This window comes from Echinops telfairi, unplaced genomic scaffold (assembly GCF_000313985.2).
Source record: "Echinops telfairi isolate 266 unplaced genomic scaffold, ASM31398v2 ScPeMD7_7468;HRSCAF=8506_0, whole genome shotgun sequence".
NCBI classification, from domain to species: Eukaryota; Metazoa; Chordata; class Mammalia; order Afrosoricida; family Tenrecidae; genus Echinops; species Echinops telfairi.
In genome coordinates, this window is record NW_022111369.1 from 53,135,936 (window position 1) to 53,137,489 (window position 1,554).

At 52.3% G+C, this 1,554-nt stretch overlaps 1 protein-coding gene across 2 annotated transcripts in view; it reads right to left on the reverse strand.

The window, feature by feature from the left end:
* SMIM14 (small integral membrane protein 14) overlaps positions 1 to 1,546 on the reverse strand; it is an 88,626-nt gene extending 87,080 nt beyond the window's left edge. The window contains exon 1 of one of the 2 annotated variants that reach the window (XM_045284182.1): positions 1,522 to 1,546. The gene's annotated coding sequence lies outside the window, so the exon portion shown is untranslated. Of the gene's footprint in view, positions 1 to 861; positions 941 to 1,521 lie in introns of those variants that run through there. The other variant, XM_045284179.1, reaches the window with a different exon arrangement.
* Positions 1,547 to 1,554: the final 8 nt, after the last annotated feature.

Genomic DNA, 1,554 nt, shown 5'->3' on the forward strand with positions numbered 1-1,554 from the left:
GGGTAGTAGTACTAGGTAGCATTCCGGAAAGTGGGTTACTTTTGAAAAACATGCAGCACACCATTTTTTGAATAAACACATAAAAAATGTGAAATTAAACAGCTAAAAAGGCATTAATGTACTGCTAACATTTTGGCGATTTCTGGGTAGCAGCATTATTGATCAACTGATTTTCTTCTTTTTTTCTTATCTGCTTTTTCCTGCATTTTCTCCAATGATCCCGCATTATTCCGGAGAAGCAACAATGTTAGCATAAAGAGGAAAGGCTTGGGGGCGGGGGGAATCTTCCAGAAAATGTTCTGTGTCCAAATATTTCATCAGAATTCCAACAGTGGTATTAAGAATTAGCTCAAAGGCATACACAAGCGAGAGGAAGGTCCATGTTATACCACCACGAGGCACCCCCCTTCGAGGGAGTAGTCTAAATTCCTAAGAACGCTTTCTGGATTGGATGGCAAACAATGAACATGTATGTCTGTTTACTACAGAAAGACTTCAACTGATGAGTTCTCCACAGAACAATTCTTTTGTTAGTTCCTCATACCACCTTCGGACCTCAGCTTCCTTCAATGACCACATCACTGGACAGCGAAAACGACCCCTCTGGGTCTCAATAGTCACCATACCTGGAAGGCCTTATAGCTACCAAATGACTGTTTTGCTAACTACCAACGGTTTCTAAACCACCTCCTCCCACCCGCCAAAAAGGCCGCAAAACCTGTAAAGGTCTCTCTTTCACAAACGTGTGTATTACCTGCGCAAAGATCCTCCGACCTTCTGGACGTAAAACCTGGCTTCTACTTAAGCCACATCCTCTATTTTGCAAACAGGCAACGGGGGAGGGGAGGGGGGGCATCCTACCGATTCTCTGCAGCTCACCAACCTCCTGATAAACAGCCACTTTGAAAACTTTGGCTTTCACCACCAATATGGGACTTCGGGCAGTGCCAGTGGCCAGTTTATCACACCGTATCTGTTCCAACAGGAAAAGGAGCTGCGGCTCCCTCTGTCCTGTCTGTCGGGCCTGGTTCCACTCACTGAACAAACAGAAAGAGGGACTCCGGCACGTTCGCCACACAACGGGGCCCACGAAGTGCCCGCTTTTCAAGATAGCAGCACAACAAAGGCCGCCTGCTAACCACCGCCGCCACCATTCCCAGGACGGGCCGCGGAACCTGAGGTAAACGTGACTGTCCATCTCAGGATGCGTGGCGTTTTTCTTCTTTCAGCCACGGCTCCCCCCGCTTCTTTTCACCCCATCACACGGCGCACGCAGCTCAGGCTCTCAACATAATAAAAGCCATGGTGGCCCCCGTCGACGTTCCTGCCGAGCCCCGCTCCTCGCCGGGGACGGGGCGCCGGCTGGTCAGCAGCGCGTTAGCCGGGTGCCGGACCGCCCGGCCGGCGAAGCGCGGAGCCTGACGAGCGACGCCGTCGGCTGCAGCCGCCAGCGCCTGCGGAGCCCGCAGGGAAAGCCGGGGACGGGGAAGAAAAAGACGGGGCGAGAGGGGAGACACTCACCCGCCCAAACCACCACCGACGGGGCGGGGAGGC